We start from the raw sequence: 26,486 nt of genomic DNA, 5'->3' as shown, positions 1-26,486 counted from the left end.
ACTTGTGGCTGGCTGGAAATGGTCTCCATATCCTGATACTGACTACAGTCCAATCAGCTGTCCAATCATCATTTGGTAAAAATACATTCATACTGTACCCTCATGACTTGATCAGGCAATAGCGTGGCATGTGTGCATAGAGGTGGAAGAAGGTCATGGCAGAATGCTCCGCAGGAGGGGGTGGTGGGGGGTGCCTGCAAGCTGAGCAACACAAACCAAGTTTCCATCTGAATTTTGCAGAAAACAAACTTTCAGGAAACCTGTGGCAGAAAATGTGACTGAATGTGTATTTTCATCAACTACTGTTATGCAGATATGGAGAGTTTGTGCTGATTCCTCAGTCAGGTGCCATTAACACCACTGACTTTAAAAGAAAATGTGGTATTTGTGTTTTCGTGTATTACTTTGAGGAGGATTAGCGTCTCGTCACCGCTCACAGATCTGATGTTTTGATCTGTAGCCATCTTTTGTCTCTGCAAGCTCCTCTAGAAGCTTCAGCTGACATTTGAGTCACAATCTTCATGTTTGTCGTGATAAATTACCCAATTCGGCGTGTTTCCACTGCACGTGTGCCGAATTTTGTTTTTATCCAAACTTTTTCTCAGCCAAGCCAATTTTTTATTTTTTTTTTCACTTTATTTTCAGCACATCCTTGCCTGTACAGGGAATGAGAAATGAGCTTTTGAGAGTTTATGGATGTGCAATAGCTGCCCTGATACATGCAGTGAGGAGATGAATGAGATGAAGCGGGAGAGGCTGGACCAGAGCGAATGAGTCTGAGACTGAGTAGAAATAATGGGGTGAAACAGACTAACCAAAATGACACTAGATGCTCAGATATGTTTATTTGTTGCAGTTTGAATATTTAGAAGGTTATGTACATTTCTGTTTTAATTTTCTTGGTTTATGTACTGTAAGCGCATGGGCAGACTTTTAATGTGTTTAGGTGACTCACAAAATGCTTAGATATCTAATTAGTCATTACACCAGATTTACATAAAACCTGTGTAAGTTGTAATTGGAAATAACTTAGATGTATGAAAACACACCTATGGGCTTTCCTTAATGGGTGAATGACATACCAATTCAGTTATCTCAAAATTTTAAATATGTTCATGTATACACAGAAGATAATGCCGCACACATCTGCCAGAGCATGACAAACGTGTACACACCAGACACCCCCCCTCCTGCTGCTTAACTCTCATGTCCAGTTCAATGTCAGTGTCAATCTGTTGTCATGAGGGCCGCTCAGCATGGGGAGTCAGGAATCTGCCGAATGACCGCTGACTCGTGTCTTTGATGAGGTCAGACTGGCAACAAAAAAAAAAAAAAGGGAAAATACATCCAGACACAGCTGGAGCACCCGTGTTGAACAACACCCCGTGGAGTGAGGAAATGAGAGAAATACTAAACATTGTTTTCACAGGACATTTCAAGGCAACTGCCTGCGCTAAATTTCCATTATTCATTTGTCCTCATAAGTCACTGGCAATGAACACCAATTCTAAAATGCAAGAAATTAAGAGGAAATGGTTGAAATTACATGAGTTTAAAGTAATATATGGTTGAATCTGAGTATTCTGCGAGAGATGGGTAAAATCTACATGAAATATGAGCGCACACTTCACATTTAGTACACGGTTTTACCAAGTATGCGTCGGCATAATTAATCTGAGCAAAGCAGCCTTGACCCCTTGACTGATGAAGCCCAGCCATTAGATAGTGATTAAACATGAGCTCAGCTGTTTACTTTCTTAATTTATTGATTTACATTTAGCACTAATGTGGTTTCTACTCATAGACCAGCTTTGTAATGTGGTTAGTGCTAACCTTTCTGCAGCAATACCACCAGAGTCTTATGCTGCAACAAGCACACTGCAGGCAAGCCAGTAATTTGAGTCAGGGTAATTTGATTGATGGTGACAGCAAAGCTATTCTTTATATTTGTTGGTTTAAGTAAAACAGTGGAGGTTTTTAGGTTTCCAGTGTTGTTGCGTCATCGCACGTACCATTAAAAATATGTCATCAGAAAAACTGAATAGACCGATTGCCAATGACTCCCAAAATGACTTATATCCCTGTTCCTAAAACAACACATATGACCATTGCAATACCAGCAACCAGCGTACCAGACCTTTGTTGTACCTCTACTTCGTCATCACATGGTTAGCGTTGTTAATGGCTGTACCTTGCTTCGGTTTAGGCAACAAAACTACTTGGTTAGGTTGAGGAGTGGATGATAGTTTGGGTTACAATAAATATGTTTCTGGTACATATGTGCGATGAAAGTTAAAATGATTTCACTTAATTTAGATTTATTAAGGGACATGAACAGAACTATACCAGGTGAAAGTATTTGAGCCATCCAACCACCCAGCCTCCCGCATTTATGGATTTTCCTTTTACACTATAATGCCTGACTTCCTCCTGTCCTCCTGTCATAATTACTACAGCCATTGAAGGTTGCCACCTAACAATAAATGTAAATACGGGTCGTAATAACCCACTGCCACAGATGAACGGTACGGTCGTTTCTCTGGTGAAGACAGTCTGGCCATGAAACCCCTCAAGACGGCACGATGTGGCCTGAAATGCCACTGCTAAAGATGGAGCACACATTTCATCTGAGTGTTTATGGGAAGGATAGCTGCACATTAAAGGTATGAAAGCTCATTGGCCCACAGTCATGACCTGACATTCCACTTAGCAAAGACATGGTGGCCAACAAATAGCGGTTATCCTGGATATATTGTGATGAGCAATTAGCTTAACTACTCTCTTCTGCGAATGGTTGGTTTTTCTAACTCATGATAATTAGCTGATCATCAGGTTGATTACTGTGAGCGACTTCATGTACCTGAACCGATGCTATAAAACTTTAAGTGAACATAGTCGATGACTGTGGGGCTGAAATTCGCTGCAAATTACATCTTGCTCGCCTGAAATATTTCCAAACAAAACTGAGCCTTTTTTTTTCCTGTTGACAGGGGTTCCATTTCTGTCTACAAACAGCATGGACGTCCTGAGTTTTTAGGCAGTCCTCATCGAGTTCTAAATCCTTCAAACTGGTGTAAATAAACAAGTAAGCATGTGTTTTCTTATGCCTAAATCCATAAACCTCCACAACCTTTTTGGTTGGCTTTGGTTGACCATCTAAATTAAAGTAAGCAAAAATTCTGGCTGACTGGACACTGGAGCTCATGAGCAAAGAGCATGTATGACATACACAGATAGGACCTCTTCCTCTACTTGAGGAAGACTAATTGGTGATGAGAAGCAGCTGTGCAGGCAGGTGACTGGGTCAGGTGAGTAGCAGAGGTGGGAAACTCTACAGGGGCAGCTATTGGGCAGGTGAGGGATAGCAGACTTTGAAGGTATTAGACTGATTAGAGGGACTGGAAACAGGCCAGGGAGGACAAGAACAACATTTTAATTTTACTGCAATAGATCCCATATAATGAAAACCTGCCTGTGTGCTCAAGCAGGCTTTATTTGGTAACCAATCCTTCTAAAAACTAGCCTGTTTGTTGAAAGCTCACAAATGCATACACACAAACATTTGAGTAACTCCCTCCTCTCTCGTATCATTTGGTCCCTGAGTAGGATCTGTTGTGGCGAGCAAGAGGAAATGTCTGCAGTGTCAATTTACTGCGACCCCTGAAAGGAAAGAAAACAAAAGCGGTAATTGGTTGCGCTCTGTCAATCTGACTGTGTGATGAACTCCCCAGAATTGGAACAGAGCTAAGAGAAACTTGAGTCAGATTGGACATTGTTCTATACTTGAGAGTAACTCCATCATGAAACTCTTTTCAAACATTGAAAAGTGACACGCTGTGTTGGTTGTGTGGCTCTGTCTTTCAGGAGAAATTCAGCTTCAAAGTATTCTTACATATGCACTGAGGACACAGGGCATCTGTCAGAACATCTACTGTGTGTGGTGACATGGAGCTTCAAAGCGCAACTCCAAAATGCACTGAGAATATTGGACATTCATCTTAACATCCCTCTGTTCTAACATATATCAAAGAGGAGCTCAGCACCACACGGCAATTCCTTCAGTCCAGCTAATGGGATTTAAATGAGGGAATGGTGTAGAGGTTGCTTTCCGCCAAATTTTACTGGATAAATTGAAGTCTATTAACACATTGAGTGAAGTTTCTTTCTTTCTTTCTTTCTTTCTTTCTTTCTTTCTTTCTTTCTTTCTTTCTTTCTTTCTTTCTTTCTTTTTATTTTTATCTTTTTAAATATATTTGAGTCTTGTTTTCTGCTGCCACTCTGCCTATTGGGATAGAAATTGTTTTTAATAATCATGAAAAAGATTCAAATTACATTTCAGTACTTTATTATTTGATGACCCTGACCCGAAACAAGCTGACAGAGCTGTTGCTTTCAGGGTGCCGCTATTTTAAAGGCCAACGCGTAAGATCACTTGTCAGCTTCAACTTTATCTTCTGCAACAATCTGAAAGTGTTCTGACAGGTGCAGTTTGAAGGGTGAAATCTACTTCAAAACCCTTTCATAGCACATCAAAAAATCAGAACAGCAAATTTGATGAGCGATTTCTAAAGATACCAGGAGCTTCTGTAATTTATCTTATTTGAGACGACAAAAACAGTTCACTTGTCAGTGCCTGGTACCGACTACATGCTTTTGTCTGTTAAAATATTCACCGTGGCATATTAGGAGATGATAGAGTCATAAATTCTTGCCATGGCATGGTTGAGAGACATGACAGACGACATGTTAGACCCCAACCAATCATAGCTTGCCATCTCGCATGAGCAACATGATGTGATCAGGAAGGAGGTCCTAGTGATCAACTTCCAGGAGCAAATTTTTGATGAACAATGGGGTCCAAAGTTCCACCAACACCATCAACGTTACTCCTCTTTTACTTCGCCATATTTATAGTGGAGTTGTCAACGCCAACACAGCATGTGTTGTCAATGCACTTGTCAACGTCTTGACCAATGGTTGGGAAGGGAATTTGTCGTGGAGGGCAAAAACATTCTGACATGGAAGGGATAAAATGATGAAGACCCATTTTTGCTCTCAACGCCCTTCGTCTGTCAGGTTGCTCTATTATCGGGATGATATTGAATGGTCTCAATGTCACATAAAAGGATTAATATGACCATTCCAAACAGACTCAACTAAGCATTTTCTGATATGCCTCTTCCATGGTTAAAAGCTCTACACAGCCATAGAGGTCTTTGAATTAAACTGACTGATTGGACATCTGCTCAGGTTGAAGTTCAGTGACAAAAAAGAGCCAAATAGGTCGATTGTGGTAGCAGTGCAGGGGTCAGAAAGGGACCATTTGCTTTTGTTCTAGAGGAACTGGACTGATACTAGACATTGGCATTGGCATTGGATGTTAAAAAAAAAGTACATTGCACATAATCCATTGCAGAACTATCCAGTACTGATGTCTTTGTCTGGCGATTGGGTTAAGTTAATGGGAGGCAAAGACTGAGACTGAGAAAAGGCCAATCCTTTTTTCTGTTCTCACAGCAGCAAATCAGATTGAAATCTGTTCATGTCCTAAAGTGAAATAAATGGTGAACCTTCTTTAGAATTGTGCTTGGAATGTGTCAATTGTGCAAAAAGACAAATATACAAATGCTACAGTAGTAAGAGCAAGTTGCGTCACACAAATAATGATGCTTATTTTCTATCCAGTTCCATACTCAGCTACTGCCTTTTCAGACAGGCATTACAGTACTTATATTCTGTTTCATAATTAACTTGTTGGAACTTTCAAGCCTGTGTGCAACATTTGAGGAAAGTAAATTGTGGAATGGGGGACTTACAGAAAGAACGACTTTGTTGATTGTGATGCATTTTTGACTCCCTTCACCTCATTTACACATGTGCAGCCACACTCATGGATTATGTGTTTCAATCAATAAAAAGTTTTCTTTAAAACAGAGTTTGTTTGAATATATAACCAATGCTGTTGCCAGTAGACATAGATCAGCTGTTCGGTCATGAGAAAACATCCTGAGTCGAATTGGGGCTTAATTTAGACTCAGCAGTAATTATTAGTTTAGTACATTTAGTACCAAACCTCCTGTCTCTGTGCATCAGTGATGGTACCTCATCTCTGACCCTTGTTATGTTGCGAAATACAGCGAGAAGGCTATTTAACCTTTTGCCCTTATGCTGCTGCCACATGATAAAAAGAGCACCTCTGCCCTCGCCAATTGAGTTATTCGTGGCCAATTGGCAGAGATTTACTGTACAAGTGCTTACACATACAAGCAAAGCATGCAAGTAGACAGAAAATAGTCGACTGCCACAGTGATATACCCAAATACATGAGTGCACACGGAGAAAAACTCTTGGGATGCTTTAACTTTTCTAACAAGCCAGACCTTTCTCGTCAGTGTGTGACTTATATCAGGACCATGCACACACATGCACACACACACACAAGTGTTGCAGAAGTAATATTTTGTTTTTCAGGACATAATCCTCCTCCTGTGTCACTATCTCTGGGATCCGCAGTATCCATTACCTTGGTCCTCCCAATCCCTCCAAGATTACTTTGTTATCATCCATCTATATCTGCCTCTCGCTTAATTTCCCATCCTATCCCTCCCTTCCTTGCTTTACTTTCTTCTCTCACAGCATAGCCTCTGCCCCCTCCCCTTCTCCTCCTCCATGCCTCAGCTAATTTTATTAATAGAAACCAACCACTCAGACATCAGTGGGTTGTAAATGACCGCAGCCTCTTTTCCCCAACGCCACAGATTGAAAGGAGGGAAAGAGAAAAAAAACCCCCCACAAAAAACGAAAAGAGCTAGGAAAAGAGAGTGAGGGGAGTAGAGTGATGAGAGAATCAGAAACAAGAGGGAAAAATCGAGAAGAGAGAAAGGAAAAGTAATTAAGGTGAGGGGAGAGGGGGAGAGACTAGAGACCCCACTTAATAAATCAGAGCTGCAGAGCAACCTGTCAGTCTCCAGGCTCTTTTTATTGGTCACTGAGGATCAGCTAGTATTAGTCACAGGGGTCTCGCTGTGTGTGATTGGGTGGTTGAATGGGCAATGTGAGTGTGTGTGAGTGAGTGGATGTGTATTACTCACATTCTGAGGACATAAATCTGTTTACACAGGCACACTGCGGGGACTCGCCTTCCTTATGGGGACAAAGTGCAAGATAAATCATTAAATTTTACAGTGACGGCTGGGGTTAAGGTTAGGGTAAGGTTAGGTTTAGATTCAAATTAGCATAGGGGTAAGGGTTAGGCAAGTAGCAGTTTGGGCTATAGTTCGCGTAAGTCCCCAGGAAATGAATGTAAGTCTATGTAATGTCCCCAGAAGTGATGGAAACATGACTCTGTGTGTGTGTGTGTGTGTGTGTGTGTGTGTGTGTGTGTGTGTCTGGACAGATTCCATCAATAACACATGGATTGGGGCCACAGGCAGAGACAAGGAGTCATGTTGGAGATGGTGGGAGATGTGTAGAAGAAGAGCAGCGTCCACGTCTGTGTGTTGGTGTGCACGCTGCATATGTGTGTGTCAGCATGAAAGGGTGACGGGGAGAGAGAGGGAGAGAGAGAGAGAGAGAGAGAGAGAGAGAGAGAGAGAGAGAGAGAGAGAGAGAGAGAGAGAGATAACAAGTGAGGTATTCATGTTGGGTAATGAAAGAGCGTACAGCGAGAGAGAGAGGGAGAGAGCGCAGAGATAGCCATCATTAGACGAGCCAGTCCTCGCTAATGATCATCAGGAGCAGCGGCAGCAGCCTGCATGTGTGTGCGTGTGTGAGTGTGTGTAGGTCTGACTGTGAATGTGCACGCGCGTACATCTGAGCATGCGCATCACTGAGTGTGATGAATCATGATTCAAGGCCCCCTTACCATCTCCTAACACCCACAAGCATTACGGTGGTTATTGATGACAGGACTCTTCATGATTCTGGGTTGTGTGTGTGTGTGTGTGTGTCTGAGAGATGAAGGGAACACCACCGGGGTCCTCCCCATGGCTCCAATTACAGTTGTGCATGGTAGCCGCAGGGTCAACGTAAAAGAAACACAGGAAGGTTGATAGAATCACGAGCAGTCAGATCGCCGTGAGTCTTCTCTATCTGAAGCTGAAAGACTGATTCAAATGCACACACGCAATGGCCAATCAGTAGTCAGGCTGCTGCAGTGGCACGAGTGTTCCCTCGGGAATCCCCCCCCACTCCTCCTCCTCCTCCCGATCCCCATCTTGAGGTTCTGAAGATGCTGACGACTTGAGGATGGCTCAGCGTTTAAGCTTTACAACGCTGCTGACTGCCTGATATGTCACCTGACACACGCTGCAGAGTGGGTCAATGGGAGTTAAAGGCACCCTGTGGAGTTCCCTTGAAAACACACCTGGTTCTGCTTACCTTCAGCAAACACAACCTTGAGGCCGAACAAACACAATGAATGCATTTTACTCCTCGTGTTTATCACGTTATGTTTCGATCAGCTGGCCCTCTTCTCCTCCGTCATTTGAAACCGAGAGACGTCATAAAGCTCTCTTTTCCTTGGACAGACCTTTGTCACATGTGTAAAACTACACTGGAATTCCATTTCCGCATAAGTGCACGTAAACCATTGCAGAGAAATGTATTATGGGTAACTGTGGGTCGCAGAAGCACAGAGAAACTCACACGCCTCTAAAAAACAACCCAACCCACATGCACACACACCCACACAACCCAAGATGATTGGTAGGTACACCTGTTGTCGAGCATTGGCTCAGAAAGTAAGAATAAAAAGGCATAAAAATGAACCAAACAGGCATTAAAACATCTTAAAACGACCCAAGGCTTTACCTGCTTGTTAGAGTCACATGACATAGCAGCGAAAAAGAGACCTGCTCATCAAAACATTGCTCCACAGCACAACTAGTGGCCACAAACTCCACAAGGTGCCTTTAACAATATGGCTTCTGGAAAGCAGATAATATAGGTAGTGAATGGTTGTTGAGCTCTACCCGCAGCAAGGTAGGATGCTGCAGAGTAAGTAAAAAAATCACAGTTTAATTTTCTAACCTCATGTCCCCATCCTTTCTCACATGCACTGCTTTGGGAAATTTTTTGTCGCAGTAGGATCAAAGTGTAGAGTTACATAACTCCTCTAGAAGGCCTTCTCAAAGTCCAGACCTAGGTCCGGCTCGTCAGCTGTCGGCCCGTGGATCACACGCAGCCTGCTACATTCCCATCTGGCCCGCAGAATATTAATGAATTCAGAAAACCGGGTAGAAAATGCTGCCTTGTTGATCCACTTCTGGTGAGACAGTCCTGTTCATTTGACTGATATTGACTGAAAATGGCCCAATAAGCTGTATTGGCGAAGCAAAAAATCAGTTTAATCTTGCTTAAAAAACATTCATGCGCTGTACAGTATGTATTCTATAATAATAATAATTAATTCATTTTAGGTGTTGAGATATGAAACATTAAGGCTTATTATGTTGGCATTTGAAAAGAATATCTAATAGTATTGTACTTTTACAGTGCTAAAAATGATATAAGTTATTTCTTGTTAAATCAGTGCTGGTGATGGAGTATTTGCTGCTAGGGGCCCCTTATGTTAGGGCCCACAGGACTCAGGATTATGGCCCTGTCATTCATGGACAGTCGTTATTATTCTTTAGAGGTTTTTGTTCATTCTGTCTGACAAAGTCATAATTCAACCCGTGGGAAGGCATTTCCACAGATATCAGTATTTCAAACATACGACGGCACTTCAAAAATAGTGACTAAGCATTTTTTTTTTAGAAGGGAACAAATCAATATTTGACTTCCATGATCGATGAGCTAACTCCCATCAATGATGTCTGTTATTACATGAAGAATGTTTCATCCCAGCATATTTCCTTCTGCAAGGTTTACATTTAAATTAGTGACTAATCCTCTTGGTGCAATTTACCCTTTGCAACGTGCAGTAAGGATCACTCTTGAGATTAGAGTGAGCAGACACTGCAGTGTCAAAATAATGCATTCACAGCTTGATTTCTGCATCTTAGTCTGATTTATAGAGACTTTGCAGAGTGAGAACCAAAGACATGAAGATAAATGAGTGCCTCTCTAGTCTGAGACAGATACTGCTAAATGCCCCACAATGGCATCTTTCTGGCGAGACTTTTTGACGCGACAGTGTGCCAGCGTCTCATCCCAGTTGCATGTGCAGCTCGGCAGCAGTGCAAAGGCATTATCACCTTGAGGCAGGGGGAGCAGGAGCAGAGGATTACCCCTGCAACAGTCAAATATTGCTTGACTCTGAGCCATTATCCCAAAGCCCCCTCATTCACTTCTCAGCCTTGCATTCATCGCCTCCGATTCCTTGAGCAGCTCGGCTGCTTTTCACTCCACACACACACACACACACACACACACACACACACACACACACACACACATACACACACACACACACACACACACACACACACACACACACACACACACACACACACACACACACACACACACAGCATGTGCAGACACAGCTTCCTGACAACCACTTCTCCCTGTGGTGTGTGTGTGCAGTTGTGCGTCGTCCCACTAAGAAAAGAACAGCAGCAACAATGACGACCAGCGCATTTCTACTGAGTGAATGGAATTACGCCTTTTTGTGTTCTAATTTAATCTGTAATTTAATCCCCTTCTGGATGTTGTTAGGATTTCGGAAAATGGCACAGTCCAAACAACGTTATGACACTGATATTCTAACATTCAGCTGCAAAATGAATCAGCCTGGCGCACTTTCACATGGACATACACATATCCGTATATATCAACTGAAAACTTTAATGTTTTACCACATCAGCATCATTGATTTTTGTGAAATATCTGCTTGTTTTGAATCTGAGCAAGGGACAGGAGCAACTAAAGTTGTGGAACGCTCCAAAAACCTGTTTGGATCATTCCACAGGTAAACAGGCTCAGGTGACAGAGTCATGATTGGGTATGAAAGGGGCATCCTGGAAAGGCGCTCACAAGCAAGGATGGAGCGAGGGTAACCTCTTTGTGAACGCATGATTGTATAAAGGATTCAACATGGTTACAAGAGCTCAGGGATGTTTCATAAAACCACTGTCTGTAAATAGATTGTGTGCAAATGACTGCAGAGTTGTACAGTAAAGCAGCAGTCTATTCTAAGGTGCACATATGTAGTATCATATGAACATGAGCTCCATGCTCCTAAATGTAAATACATATCTACATGTACAGTATATGGGGGCTCTTCTCAGTAAATGTCTGTTCATCCATGGCTACAGTGCAAACAGGGACTGCTTATAGTGTAACTATAACTTAGTGAATGCATGGTGACACTATACTTCTTGTTTACAGCCATCAAAGCATTCTGGGAATTTAGTAATATAGGTGTCAAAAACCCATTAATTTTCATGTTACACTGTCATTATATATTTTTGACAATACAAAGACTCATGTGTCCAATTAATGTGTCTCTGTATACGTGCAGAGAAAAAATCTCAAACTATTTAAAATACCACACATATATTGTTGCATTAATATTGTAGAAATCATACGCAAACTGGTGGTTCTTTGGGAAAAAAAACAACAAATGGCATTGCTAGTTCATGTATGTCGTCCCTCACCTGTAAGTGATGGAATTCACAACAGAAAATATAGACTTGTGTTATTTGGAACAATTTTTAAACACAATTTCTCAGTTATTTAAGGAAACAAATTACTTCATCTTGAAATAACTTGGACAAACGATGCAAAAATCAATAGTTTATTTTGATGAAATTGTTATTAAACAGCCCCAGAAAGGAGCAGTACGGGGAGAAGGATCTGACAAGTCTTCAGTATCCAACTGACTAACTAGCTGGCAGATAAGAGACACAAGAGACATTTTGTTTACAGTGATCCAACATTATATTGACTCAGGCGAAGATACTGTGCTCTGCTAGATAAAAGGGCCTTTGAAAAGCTATTTTGCATTTGGAAACAATAACAAGATTAGTGTGTCTGTCCAAGCTCCACTGTCCGTCTGGCCATCTTTTGTTTGAGGACATTTTGTCATCATTGTAATAGAGAAACAAGAATACACACACACACACACACCCACGCGCACACACCCACGCACACACACACCCACCCACACAAATTAGATTTTCTGTCACTGTCAGGACAGAAAAAAGAATTAAATCCCATTTAAAAAATTGGACTCAAATGCATTTGAACATTTTGTTTGTATTAAAAGTCAGGAGCGTCTTCCGTCTGTTTCTCCTTTTATTCATTCACTTAACAAGACACTTTCTGTGTCGCTATTATAGAAACATTCATTTGATGTTCGTTTGACTAATGATACAACAGCAAAAAAAACAAAAAAACAAAAAAAAACCAAACCTCTGGATTTCTTGGTCTTCCTCGCCATTATTTTCATGTTTATTCACTTGTCACAAAGAAGGACACATTTTTTTTTTCTTTTTCTCTCAGTAATGGAAAACGGAGCCTGCAGTAATGAATACACTTTATTAAATACTCAAGAGATATGTTGGCTGCTATGCTGGATACAGAGCTCCCACACATTTTTAATGGGTCCTTGTCAAGAGGCTGAATGGAGGAGAACAGTACCACCTGTACTAAGTAAAGCCTGAGTAAATAAGAGAAGACAGGGTTGGAGAGGTGTACTATTGTAGTGAAAACATACACAAATATGCAGTATTCATTATAGAAGTTGGCACACACACCTGCAAATAACACCCTCCCACTTGTCGTACTTTTATTTATTATTCATTTATTCATTTACTCGCTCTTTCTCTCATGGTCACAAACTCTCCTGCTTCTCTCTTCCAGCCCTAGAGGTGGAGACAGGCTCTGTTGTTTGGCACCGGATGGCAAAAGAGGAGGAGGAGGAGGAGGAGGAGGAGGGCTGGGTCACTTTAAGACTTCATCTTGTCAAACCCAAATGGATGGACATCATCCCGATGGGGGTGGCTGGGACTGTAGCGAGGTCAGGTGCGTGGCCCAAATGGTTGACCCAAGGCAGGGCTCGCAATATTAAGCTTAATACAAAATAAATGTCAAGCCGAACTAAAGAAATAAATCTTATCTGGCCGTTTCAACCTGGCTGGCCACAGTGGTAGGTGGTAACCCCTGAGAGGAGCCTATTACTGTGTAAACAGACCTCTGTGAAACTGCAATGCCAGGCTAGCCTTTTTATTTGTCTTATTGTCCTCCCATTTGAATAATTTCCTGTAAATCTCCCATATTTTTAACCTTTCTAAAACAAATGTCCAGTCCAGGTGGAAGAATGTGGTACATTAGCTGTAACATCGTGTGACAAGACGCCATTCACACAAATGGCAGCCGCCAATAAAACAAGAAAGATGAGCATGAGAGGGGTGGAATACCTCCCAAAAAGGCAAAGTTTGTGCACGTATCGCATCAAATGGGAGAAGCTTGCCCGTTCTTAATGAAGAGCAACATCAGTCAAAGTCATGCTTGTTGTAAAATATGCCACATGGATTTTAGTGGATAAGATGTAGAACCATGCTGTCAATGACTGCATTTATACTATCTCTGACATCCATTTTCAGTCGCGCCTTGTTAATTGTCTCACTTGTCAGTCGCCTCTCTCAAAATCAGCACTGAAGCAAGACGTGCAAGCGATATGTACAGTGCATATCCTTCAAGCAAAACGGGAAAAAAAGCGCTGGATTCATGCGCCCTTCTGTGTTCTCATTTGCATAACACAGGGATGCACAACATTTTCAACCAGGTGTCTGATTCCGACTACCTAACTGCCACTTAAAGTAGAACCAATAAGCCCAATCCATGCTGCTCTGATGCTTTAAAGCAAGTGGTTGTCTAGTAATGATTTTCGGATTCACTGTGTGTAGCCTTGTCGAAATATAAGGGGTATGTAGACAGTGGTAAGGGTAGAGGGAACAGCCAGATGATGACTCCCGCTGACTTTTGTGACTTTGGTGATCCCACCTTCAGCTGCTGTGTTTAGCCCTAATTCGCACATATTAGCATGCCACACTAAACCGAGATGATGGTTTGCAGGTAGGTAAAGGTAAACATTAGCATGTTAGCGTTCTCACTGTGAGCATGTTAACATGCTGATGGTTCTGTTCATGACACACTGCGTCATGTTTTGTTTATGAGGATTCCTCCATTTTAAGTTATGCTGAACTGATTGCTGGTTGTTTGCTGCTATATGTTTAATACTGCATGTCGTACAGTTGTTAGTTTTCATAAATAGTTAAATCTAAATAAATAAAGCTGCTTTCACAACCTCCTGTGAGAAAGCCTCTCTCACCAAAAGGATTATACAGCCTTGATGGTGAACCAGTGGGATAAAAGATTAGCTCAGCAGACACCATTACTCCTAAAGAGATGGTTGGAGAGTATCCCAATTATCCTGGATATCTACTTTAAGGAGCTTTATCAACAGGAGCTTGTTACAGGAAACAAAATCCACTTTTACACCATTAGATATCATCTCTCTAGAGTATTAAGTGCATTTTTGGAGATATTCCTGCAGGTGTTCTAATGTTACTATTCACTTTTATGACTACTTTCAAGGCAATACATAAGATATAAATAAAGGATTCAGCATTTCACCAGCATAAATTTAATTCCTGGCAGAGTTTACAAGGCTTTTAAACAGCATTTAGGCTTTAATGATGGAAATAATGATTAAAACATTTCATCTTTTGGCTATGGTCCTGTCCTGGACTGTGACTTTGGTAACAGTAGACTACTTTGCTACAACAACAATAGCTGGCCATGATTGTACAATGTGACTTCGTTCATCTCTTCGTTCTCCGCTTTGGTCCTCTGTGCAGTCATTTTCACAGTCCTCACTTTATCCCTCACAAACCAAATATCCTGAGAAATCAGATAAAACGTCTTGTTAATACAGATCAAAAATGCTTGTCTGCAGTTCTGTCTCTCACGATGAGCTCCGAGTATCTTCTGGTGGGAACCAAAATGAATAAATATGCAAAAAACAAAAAGGCCTTTTAAAGAAAGAGCGAGTCTGTTTGTGCAGGGCGCACAAATAAATTCAGGGAATGGCTGCAGCTGTGGTTTATATGTGTAAGTGAAGAGTGCAACAGCAGCAGTGATAGCATGGTAACAGCAAGAGAGTCAAGAAGAAGTGAGTGTTCTTTATTCCAAATGCGACATGGACAGTGGATAGTACTGTGAGGGAAGAAATTGCCTTTACTGCCACTTCTTCAATGCATTTCCCTCTGCTGAATGTCAGTGCAATGTGGTGAATGTAGAGAGACATTCTTGGTTAGCGCCTGACTAAAAGAAAAAAAAAAAGACTCCTGACATTTACCAATGATGTGACATTCTCCCCAAATCTACATCTCAATTCAATAGCTTTTATTGTGATTACAGGTCTCATGTAAGTGGTATCCTACCAATAAAGGATGAAACACAGACAGGGAGGAAGCTGGAGAGAGAGAGAGAGAGATCAAGCTTGACAGAGATGGATAAAGAGAGAGAGAGGGTGAGAGAGGTTGATGAAGTGAGAGGAGGAGTATGGCGAGGAGAGCGAACGCTATCCGTCAGAGAAGTACACCCCATGCCATCGGCACCAAAGGAAAACATCACTGTTCTGGGGTGTCAAGTTGAGATGGACGACCAGAACACTTGCTGCGTGTGAGATTCCTGTATGTGTGTGTGCGTGTGTGTGTGTGGGCATCTGAGTACGTGTGAGCGTGTGGCGAAAAAAAAAAAAAAAAAAAAAAAAAGGAGAATGAATTCCTGTTTGATACATCACAGGCACAAAAGTAATGGCTCACTGTGAAATCGTTGCAAGCTGCCCACTGTGTGCGCTGTGCTTCCTGCGCGCACACACACGGAAAGCCAAGCAATCAACACCATCATGATGGTGGCCTGGTGTGGCAGGTTAAAAAAAAAAAAAAAAAAAAAATGAATGCATCATCCTGGGAGGTGTGAGCAGCATAGCTGTACATTCAGAGCAGTTATTTGCTTGCCTGGCATAGACCTTGTGGTTGAAACACTGCAAATAAAACAGTGTATCATGAGTATTTCTAGCAACGATGCTATCTGGAATGTTTTCATTTTTGTTTGCGTTTTCTTTTCTGTTATGGGAGTGAATGTTGCTCAGTATATATCCATCAAACTGGCCTGGTATACAAAGGCGTTTTTGGGAACTTTGAAACAATATGTAAGGAAAAGTTTGGAGCTGCTGACAAGAACAGAAAATAGCTTTTTCTATGCAGCTCGGGTAAGATGTGGGCCAGCTCATAAAAAGTATTTTGTCATATGAGAGTGAGGGAAGATGGTCATTGGAAGCAGTGGCTTCAGTGTAGAATCAGATTTACTGTCGTGTAGTTTTCCACATAGAGGGAATTTGTGTAAACATAATAAGAAAAATGAAAAGATATGAAGCAAGTACTGCAAGTCAAGAAGCATATCTAAAATAGAAAATTAACAATAGAATCTGAAAAGCCCACTCTCCTATGATATGCAAATCTGCAAACTTCACGGTCAATATCATTGCTGGTTAGCATAAAGTATGAGTATTTTTACCGAATATCTCTGGTGGAGATATTGCAAAAAATGTACATTTGAATGTGAGTGAGTGTGCTTAATTTAATGAGGGGTGCATATTAATGTTTCCATCATAACGCCTTAATTTGGAAAAAAAAAAAAAGGTGTGCTCCACAACAACTGCTGTCTGCATGAAGTTTCAGCAGCTACATGTGCCAGTAACCCCTGAGGATTACTGGCACCTGTGAATGTGGATTGCAACAAATTTCAATAGTTCCATCCATCCATCCATCCATCCATCCATCCATCCATCCATCCATCCATCCATCCATCCATCCATCCATTTTCTCTCCCCAACTATCCCTTTTTGGGGTTGCGGGGGGGCTGGAGCCTATCCCAGCTGTCAACGGGCGAGAGGCGGGGTACACCCTGAACCGGTCGCCAGCCGATGGCAGGGCATCATACAGACAACCATTTATGCTCACACTCACACTGAAGGACAGTTTTATAGTCACCAATTAACCTAATGAGCATGTTTTTGGTCTGTGGGAGGAAGCCGGCGTACCCGGAGAGACCCCAGCATGTACGGGAAGAACATGCAAACTTCACGCCGCTGCCCTATAACAATACTTATTGTCATTATATTACATTTATTATCATCAACCAGGACCTGCGAAAATTACAACAGCTGTTCAAAAACTACTGTAACTGTGTTAATAAGCCAGACGCTGTAGGACAGTAAATGGATGTTCCTGCACTGCTCAGATCTTCACTTGTTTTCATTAGGAAACACTTGAGTGCTTGGTCAGTTGAGCATCTCAGGAGCTATGCCCTTGAAAAAAAAAAAAAGAGAGAGCTGTCCAACGCATTACCTGTAATACCACTCTAATACTGTACGTTTGGTGGATAAAGCACTTTAACCCTGAAACGCTACATTTCTATTACAGAAGATGTCAACGTGTCCTTGACTTGTCAAATTTGGAAGTCACGGCTGGAACAAAAAGACAGTAGCCCAGTTTTGGAGAAACACTCACAGCCTTCCTTCATAATCTGGTCTTTTAAGGTGTACATGCAAGAGAGTCAGTTAATGGTTATGTGGCCTTCATTTTTCACTTGAACGAATAGATAAATAAAAAAAGAATAGTGTGTTTGACCTGGCGCTGTGCAAAGCATGTACAACTCTGAGCCAACACGATATCGTATTTTTACTGTACATTGTGGTCATGGTACTTCCTGAAACATCCCAAACATTTGGAGCACATATTGTGATTTGTTGCACACCAGTCTGCTCAAACATCATTTCATTGGAACTAGGGTTCATACAACACCAGCCCAAACGAAGGCCTACTGACAATAAGCCATCCCACTGTGCATCACGCATGCCATCTCTACACAAACATGCAATATCTGCTCGCCGCTTATCGCAAATTATGTGCTTTTTTTTATCAAAAGGAAAATACGGTGACGTCAGAAAAAATGACCCGAGTCCCTCTATTGGGAGCATACTTCAACTGTCGTCTGCAGTGTCTTGGGGTAGTTCTTGCAGCAGGCCTTTAAAGATAAAAAAGGCGAAGAGGGAAAAAAAAGTAGAAAAAGGCACGTTTTAACATTTATGTGCTTGCTTCATCTTGAAAAATGATGTAGTTGAAGTATTTTAGGGAATCACTTTATGGAGCTGAAGCAGGAAATGAACATTCTTGAGGCACTAATTGATCAAGCAAAGTGGTCATTTGAAATACTTCAAACAGGAGCTAAAGTAGCTGAAACAGTATTTGAAATATTTGGAGCAGTCGTGGAAATACCTCAGGCAGTAGCTGAGGCAGCTAGATAAAGCAGAACTTGCGGTAGCTTAGTAACCGCAGCGTTTCTGACTATCATCCTATTGTCCTACAATAATCAACAAATCTAAGAAAAAATTTCAAATGTTGCATTGAGATAGCAGTGAGCAGTCCTAAAAGTACGCCTAAGATGAAAGAACATAAATACGTGGGAATAAATCATTGCCGTCAGTGTATAGAATAGAATAGAATAGAATAGAATAGAATAGAATAGAATAGAAAGGATCATGAAACACTAAAGTAAAGAATCAAATTAAATGTTATAATGCACCTTTCATTGGTAAATTGTAGGTGAGCAAAAACAATGTAGACATATTGCACTAAAAGTGAAAGACCTGCATTCAATTTTTACTTGAGTAAAAGTGCTACATCATATCACCGAAATGTGCAACCAAATGTAAAAGTACTCATGCGTGTAATAATTTGGGGACTTTCCTCTAATCTTTCATTTTTTGCAAAATATCAGTTTTACCTCTTTGGGCCTCAAAAAGCGATTGACATGAAATCTGAGTAGTCTGATCACAACTCCTTAATATATATATATATATATATATATATATTAAAAAAAAAAAAGTTTGCAGCCAATTGTTTAAAAATCTTAATCTGGGAAAAAAAAGAAAAAAAAACAAAACAGTTCAGTCCAGTAAAAAGTATAATAGATAATGGAAATAAATGAAATCTCCTCAATATTAGATCACTCTCAGCTCAGTCTAAAAAAAAAAAAAGCTTGTGCATGCCTGGTCTGTATTAAGCTCATGGTCCACACATCTCTTTTTTTACAAATACCAGTTTAGGTGTGGGAAATGGTGTCAAGCTCAAGGGATGTCTGTATTTGCGCGAGGAAGGTGAGCCGTGGAGAGACAACAGAGATCAAAGTGTGGGAATCAAGGAGAGACAGACGGAGTGAAAAGGGCATGGAGGGTATGAGGGGGTAGGCAAAGTGCTGGGGCGAGGGGGAGGAGGAAATGAGGAGGAGCAGCGGTCGAGTGGAGGAAAGCGAGAGCCAAGTAAGCACTTTCCTGTCCATTTTTCATCAGGCAGGCTAAATTAGGCCGGGCTCGTCTCTCTCTTCCTTTGTGTGTGAGCATCTGCTCCCACATTCCTGACACGTCTCTCCTCTCCCGGCAGCCCAGAGCGCGGGGTAGCGTCGCTCCGAATACCCTTCTCAGCATCCTGCCTTTTCACCGCCTCTGATTTATTAGTCGGTGGGTGCCGTCCATCATGCCGTGATGCGGGGAAGCATCGTGTTTTCTCTGTGTGTGTGTGCACGCACTTCACCACTCTGCTCCACCCCCCTCCTTACCCCTCCCTCTCTCCTTATTCTCTTGTTGTGATTGCTCTCTGTCATCTCATTCGCTGTTTTATACGGAGACCCGCTGACTCTTGGTTGAGTTCTCCCCTTCTGAAGCCTGTCATTTGCAGTCCCATGGTGTCTGCCATTTGTACTCCCTTACATGAACTGACTAGAAGCTGACATTTGGATCAAAGGATTCTTTGGTTTGGGTGCAACCTGTGGAGGCCAAAAAAGGTCCATCGTATCGTTAAACCAACAAGTAAAATGTTAAAATAGTGACAAACGGTGTTTTTTGTTTTTGTTGTTTTTTTGGGTAGCAAAAGAAAAATAAATATGCTGAATATGAGCAGAATATGCTGCTCCAAAAACCTGCTGCAATCTTTGATCACTGCTTAGTTTGGGCAATGTTCAGCTCTTTGGAAACCTTCCACACATCCAAACAATTACAGGAAAACTATAGTGCAACACTTTTTTAAGTAAAGTCTTAGGGTTAGGGTTAGGGTTACCCTAACCCTAACCCTGACCCTAACCCTGACCCTGACCCTAACCCTAACCCTGACCCTGATCCTGACCCTAACTGCTGGTTCAACATTCTTGAACCAGCAGTAACTGCTGGTTCAACATTCTTCTCTTATCATTGGTTGTGAGTCTAGTTTCTGTGCTTTTTCTTTATGAACCTCCAATTCTGTGGAAAAATCAATGGCTATCCAATACTATAACACTCATTTTTGCTGGATGTGGAACTTTGTGGGGGCGCAGCCAACAGAGGCTCATACTGGCGCTACAGAACATACAAAGTGTAGCAGGTTTATGCCATCAAAGTGCGCCAGGTTGCAAGAAAACTATGTCATGATGAACCCAGAAGAACCCCATATTAACAACCATATGAGGCTGCATGAAACAAGCTTCATCATCTCATTGGCTGCACCTTGAAGGGTCAAGACCTAAAATATGAGCGCTGCTCAATGCCCAAGGCAGAGCGGTCACAAGGTTCGGCATCTCTTTTCCCTCCGCAGGAAACGATTCTGAAACATTCCTTTGACATTTGTAAAAACACATTTTCAACTTGAACCCAGTTGAAAATGTTCGTCTGTCACAGGCTAATCCCACTGAGTAAACCCTGAAAAGTCATAGCTATCATATGCAGAATTTTGATGAAAAACAACTGTCCAACATTGGTTTAAGGGTAAGATGTGACACCTGAGCTTCATTATTTTGTTTTCTATCATAAATATAGACATTTATTGATGATGAAGGTAAACATCACAAGGAAGAACTAAAAATTAACGAGCGGTTTCTGTATAAGGGGAAGGAGGACCACAAAATGTGGACAGTTTGAGTCACCTTGTTCTTCTAATTAATCCGTTAATATGACATCTCGTCTAATTTGTAATCATACTTCTCTCTCATCAGAGCTACAAGTCCTAAATTGAGTTCTGATTACAGGCCTGTCATGTTCTCATCTGTGTAGGAACTCCCTCCATGCAATAAGAACAATGCAATTAACTAAATGAATGAGAAACACCTCAACTGGCAGGTTACTCCCCTCAATTACCAACATACTTTCAAGCTGACACCTGGGTAATAAGATAAGCAGGTAAAATGTGCTTAGACTAAGTGCTAACAACAAGGCACTCTTGGTGATGACTAAATGCCACCGCAGGCTTTGGGAAAAAGGAAGGATTGGCAGCGACTGCAGAGGTCTTCTGCCAATGTCACCTGCACACAGCCAGCATAGGTTCTTAGTTTGAAAGGAACGCAGTTTGGGGGAGAAGGCGATGTTAGTCTCCACAGTGTGAGGGAAATTGCTTTTGAGCTGGGGTGCAATCAATCAGGAAAGCAATAAAAAAATATTCTTAATAATACATGTGAGGGACCTTAGTGTTGCTATTAATAACCTTTTAAAGTGCATGATTACGTAAATGAGCGCAGAGATGTGTGAAGTGATGAGGGAAACCCATTTAAAGATGCTGCCAGAGCTTTCCTCCCATAACATGCTGCCGTAGCATTGGGCAGTGGCTTCACCTAAACCCAATGTGCATGAAGTTCCAGATAAGTACCTGAGGATAATTAGACCTGATTCAAAATGCAGCTGAGAGAAACAGACTGAAGAGAACACGAGCGCTGGCAGCAGCATGATAGAAGCGCAAAATATTCACATGTGATGATTATACAGTAACACACCATGTAATCAGAGCTAATAGTGAGCCACACAGACATGATCGGGTGATAGACAGATTGAATCACAAGCCAGAGACCAGCTGCAATACAACAGGACCCTACACAACCCGGGGCCCAGAGTCAGGTCTTGATTACAAAGACCAGAATGAATGCCACTCCACGAGAAAAGGGAAGGTCTTGATTGAAAATTCAAAATATATTACTCATATTGTACTTCAGCTAGGAATCCATTTGAACTCCAACAAGGTTATCATTCAAGGATCTCTTCAATAGAGTTCCCATTCCACTAAAAGTCAGTCAGCAGTCAACATATCTCTGCTACCCCCAACGGTCACATGACCATCACCTACATTGCTTTGTTGAAAGTATCCAGACTGTTCCCTGGTTGAGCTTTGACCAACCGTACCAACATTTCAGGTGCATTCACTTTTAAATCCAGACAAAGTGGTTGAGATCACCTGGCTGAACTGCTGCCTTGTTTACAACTTATCTGATTGTTTCTCGCCTTGTCTGACTCCACTGAAGCATTGTGCTCCTAGATCTCAGCAAGCGTATTGACGAGTACGATGTTATCATAAGAAATAGAAATGATGGGCAAAGCAAGACCAAAGTTGCAATCAGCTTGTGTATATGAATGGATTGCAAAGAGGTTCTTTTCCTCGTAACAAAACCAGTCTCTTATTAAAGAAAAGAAAAAAAATAGAAGGTGCTATTCATTTGTACCTGCAGCCACTTAAGTACTCTTATGCAGCAAGGCAATTTAGAAAGAAGGGCCACTATCACCATTGATTTCCTAATTTTTTCCTTGTTACTCAGTCACATTGAAACCTTTTTTCCATTTGTGCAGATGACTTCATTCCAGTGATTATGGACACTTGTGTCTCTCAAACATCTCTAAAAGTTATGGAAACACACTGCTTACCCTTACTTGTAGGTGAGAAAGGTGTTATTTAAGCATAGATTGCAATGTTAAATAAGGACTAATTACATTTTTTAACCTCGTTTGAGAGTTTCACTGCCACTATCAGTGCTATAGTGTATTAGTATATATTGTAATCTATACTGAGCTCTCACAGGTATACTACACTGTATATGTATTTGTTATTGAAAGCTACAGAATGCACATCCACAACGGCTTTTAACAGTTTTAAGGTTTTAGATTCGTTTCAACAGCGAAGCAGCGTGTCCTGTTGTGTGTCCTCTTTGAATTATTAATTTTGTTGGTAGTTGGTTGGATTTTATGTGTACCGATAACATCCAGCTCTGTCCTTGGAGCATTGAGGTTGTTTTGCAAACCACAAGAGGGTGCCATTGATGACAAGTTCAATGATAAAATACACTGTTTGTTCAAGCCCTTCTGAAGAACATATTCAAGCGTGACGCCACTATTGACAGGAAGGTATTATTTGTTGCTACGGTTAAGGTTTGCTTAAGTGTAGGGACATAAACAACTTGGTTAGCTTAAGGGAAAGATCATGATTTGGGTTAAAATGACATCTTGAAGGTTCTTCATAATAGCAATTTGATTAAGGTTCAGGAACAAGCATGGTCATGGTTAAAAGGAGCCCATGTTGACTGCTGGTGGGAAATGGGAGACATCCCTTTGCTCCCAGTGGACAAGTCATTATTGCTCCAGCTGCTAGAGGACTTGACTTGAATGTAAACATATGTTGTTTTTGTGAATTGGCTGTAACAACTGATGCTATTGGTTTTTAGTCTTAACATACGACAGCATCAGCTGTTTCAACAAATGTCCAAAAATGATATATGTTTCGGTTCGTAGGACGTGTGCCTTAGGAACTGTGAATTGCAGAAGGAAATGTAATTACTGCCTGGATTGGGTTCACTGACAATGCTTTCTTTCTTTCAATATTTACTTTGGATGCATGCAAGGTGCTTCCATGCGTAGTTAGGGCACCTTAAACCCTCACATTCAGTGTGACTCACCCAAAAGCATTGATTGTCACACACATACAGTGAATGCGCTTTGTTCTGACAATAATAATGAGAGAAAATTAGCCTCTTTTTTGCTGCTTGAAACCTTGCATTGGTTTAATCAAGCGCCAGTCTTATTCTTCGCTCTCTGCCTTGGCCCGAGTATGCACACCAGCAACAACAACAACAAAAAACAACCCACAGGTAAAAAAAAAAAAAAAAAAAAAAGATCCATCGTGCTGGAGCGCTTTTGATATTAAATATACGCAAACATGTCCTGTCTCATTCTCTGGGTGACTTCAGATTCTTCAATATTCAACCAAGACCACAATTTTCCCCTAAAACTATTGGCTACTGAACTTGTATCTTTTCTTAAAACGATCAGCAGCATGGACACACATTTTGTACAAATGCCACAGAAGATTATTTGATTAAAGTACCTGCAATTTCACATTTTCCATCCAATGCAAAAATAATGTACTTCATTCAGTACAGTAAATTAATCTGCCCCCACATTCCACTAATACACTCAATGAGGTGAGCGATGAACGTCACTATTTCTGTACATGTGCTGTAGCTGCAGCAGTGCCACATGACTCACACAGGGAGCACAGAGTTCACTGGAGGAAGGGACAAAGTACCTTTTTAGATACATAATGAGCCCTGAACATGTGACAACCCCACACATCACCCGCTGACCCCAACACCTTGTCTCAACAACTAAACTCAACAGTGTAAATGGTGTAAGCCAAAGGGCAAGTTTCACGTAATCTTTACATTGACACGGATTCCTGTGCTGCACAAGGATACAAAGACGTCTTTCTGGAAGGGCATCACGGAGATTGGAAACCGCATTGTATAATGCCTAATGACAATTAGCAGCTCTTTGCATTCCCGAGGCCACTGTCACTGCTAAAGTCATCAGCAATAATCTGAAGGATGAAAATCATGTGTATCACACAGCGTGGGGCTCTTTGACATGTGCTAATGCCTCGGCTTTCACCTGTGAACGCCCACGGGAAAAACACACACACACAAACGCAGACACACAAACACCATTTTTCTCTCGGACGCCCAGCAGGGTCCTTTTCACCTTAAAGAAACATCAAATATCTTCACTTTCAAGAAATTATTTTTTACAAGAAACATTCAAGGCTGATATTTAGTCCTTCTCTCCCACCCCACCCTCCACCCTTGGCTTTGGGAAGTGTTTCAGATGGGTGGATCAATAAGGGTCCGGCCTTTAGCAAATATTCTGATATTGATTTTTCACGCAACATTTTGGCCGAGGCTTTGAATCTGTTATGGTCTTAGAAGAATTGTTCCAACACAGATTAATGGGAGACAAAAGCAAAAAGGTGCGTGACAGCAACAGGATCTGTTTGCAAAATATCACACACTTTGCTGCTGGTCCTCACACACACACGCATTATATGCACATTGTACATACATGCACATAGATCAACGGCCATGTCGCTTAATCGACAATGTGAACCACAGTATACCATCCATATTACATGCCGCACATATTTGATTTTATAACTACAAATTGATTTTAAATCTGATTGTCTCTTGTTGAATTCGAGTCAAGCAAAACGTCCTCACTAAGAGTAACAAACGTACACACACTTTGCATACAAAGCAGGAACCTCTCTGCATCTTGACTGCTTTACAACTTCCAGGTGTACTCCTGACGCTGCCAGATGGACGCTATTCAATCTGACTGCTGCACACACAGTGCAAGGATTCAGCCACAGCCGCGTCGGCACCCTGAAGGCAAAACTGTATGAGGATCGAACTGTGGTGCCTTGGTAGTTCACCCGGTCGAGCCTCTGAGTCCTCAGCAGCAGCCTGAGTTCAATTCCAACCCTTTTGCTGCATGTTTCTTCCTCTCTCTCCTGCAATTTCCTGTCTATCTCTAAGCTATTGTATTATGAAATAAAGGGTAAAAAGAAACAAACAAAGAACAATTGAACTACACCACAAAAGGTGACCAAACCTGGAGGATAGCACATGCACGCATGCAATGTAAACGACAAAAGATAAGCAGCTCTAACCACAGTCAGTGAATCTTTATTATCTAATGCCTGAGCTGCCGGGCTGTTAGGCTTATTACTGTCGGCAAATGGGGACAAAAGCTCTCTGTAATTACTCTGCCTCCCCAGTGGGCGATGGCAGCATTCTCAGGGAGCTTAGCAGTGGCTTCCGTATAGCTCTCACCACACATCAGCTGGGGAGATCCAACGCATGCTGTTCCTAGCTTTCATTTTCCTTCCCTATCCCTCCTTCTCTCAGCTCCCCGCTTGTTTTCTTTCTCTACTCTCACTTCCTCACAGGCCCTTTGCAATTTGCATCACCGGCACGCTGATTATTCAGAAAGAATAAAATAAAATGTGATCGGTGCATGGAAAAAACAGAAATGATTGACGAGCATTTTGCCATCATAGGAGTATTTACATTAAAGAAGCAAAGATCGTGATGAAACATCTGTCTAGTTAGTCACGTCTTTTATAATTAAAGAAAATAAACATTTAAGGCATATATTTGCAAATTTCGCTGTAAATACCACAATCCAGTCAAAACAAGAAGTGAGTTAAATTTATTAATATCAGGTGAAATTTGTTTGTTGGGAAAGTCTGCAGTTTCAGATGCTGTTGAAGGGGTGATTTCTTCAGTATTTTATGTTGTAATTTCGTTACTGCTACTAACATTTCAATATTTGTAAAGAAAACTATATTTTTTTC

This window comes from Chaetodon trifascialis, chromosome 24 (assembly GCF_039877785.1).
Source record: "Chaetodon trifascialis isolate fChaTrf1 chromosome 24, fChaTrf1.hap1, whole genome shotgun sequence".
Lineage (NCBI taxonomy): Eukaryota > Metazoa > Chordata > Actinopteri > Chaetodontiformes > Chaetodontidae > Chaetodon > Chaetodon trifascialis.
Note: the sequence above shows the minus strand (reverse complement) of the source record.